Source organism: Heloderma suspectum, chromosome 5 (assembly GCF_057233095.1).
Source record: "Heloderma suspectum isolate Gila_16-S chromosome 5, 16-S_ref, whole genome shotgun sequence".
NCBI lineage: Eukaryota > Metazoa > Chordata > Lepidosauria > Squamata > Helodermatidae > Heloderma > Heloderma suspectum.
The window spans coordinates 63278020-63279182 of NC_139462.1; positions in this window are offsets into that span (position 1 = coordinate 63278020).

The following is a 1163-nucleotide window of genomic DNA, read 5'->3' on the forward strand; positions in this document are numbered from 1 at the left end:
TTTAAACATTTAAATCTATATTAAAATCTTTAATTTGAACCCCTGCCTCATATATAAATAAAACATTTATATAGACTTTGCTATGAACATACAACTAACAACTAACTCAATTATACATTTCAGAATGCTGGATTAGGACTGGGAAGACGCAGGTTCAAATCGCCATTCAGCCATGAAGCTCATCTTGGGCCAGTCACCAGCCTTGCCTACTTGACAGGGTTGTTATAAGGATAACGTGGGGAAGGCGGAAAACCATGTACACCACTTTGAGCTCATTGGAAGAAAAGCACCAATATAAATGCAGTCTCCCTCATCTTTTTCCCCCCTGCCATCCCTCTTCCCTTGTGTTTCTTGTTTATACCCTGCCTTTTAGCCTAAAAGGGCTCTCAGAGCAGTTTAGGAAGGTAAAGAAGTTTGTTAGTAACCAAGGATGCAATCCTATGCTTGTTTAGACCGAAAAACGTTCTACAACTCCCAGCATGCCCCAGCCAGCATGGCTGGCTGGGGCATGCTGGGAGTTGTAGGACGTTTTTCGGTCTAAACAAGCATAGGATTGTACCCTCAGTTTTAAGGTTGTAAGGGCACAATCTTGTATGTTTAATCCCACCTTTCAGATAATTATTGTCTCTCAAACCGGCTCCAGTAATAAAAGGCAGGGAGGCTCAGCCATCAGGTTTAGGGCGCAATCCTATCCTATGCATGTTTAGACGTAAACATGCCTTACAGCTCCTACAGTGTTGGCTAGGGCACGCAGGGAGTTGTAGGGCTTTTTTCCTGCCTAAACACTCACAGGATCGCCCCGAGGTGTAAAACGAACAAAAACATACAGGCGCGCGCGCGCCCACCCCACCGAGTTTGCTTCCCGCACAGCCTACTCAAGATTCAAATGGTAAGAACCATTGTTGTCAGTAGCGGGGGAAGGGGGAGATTAGATTGGTGGGCAAGACCATTATAAGCGCTTATTCCTACAAGTCCACCTGACTGGTCCTTCTCAACTAACATCCCTCTTGGCCTCCAGGTGAACCTGGCGGCCACCTTACGACTACCCAACAGGATGTTGGTTCTAGGTGGGGGCGGGTTGTTTATGCGGGGCACCGGAAGTGCCGTCCACAGCGCATGCGGCGCTGCTTGGAGGTTGAGGGCGAGGGCGGGGCGAGGCCCTT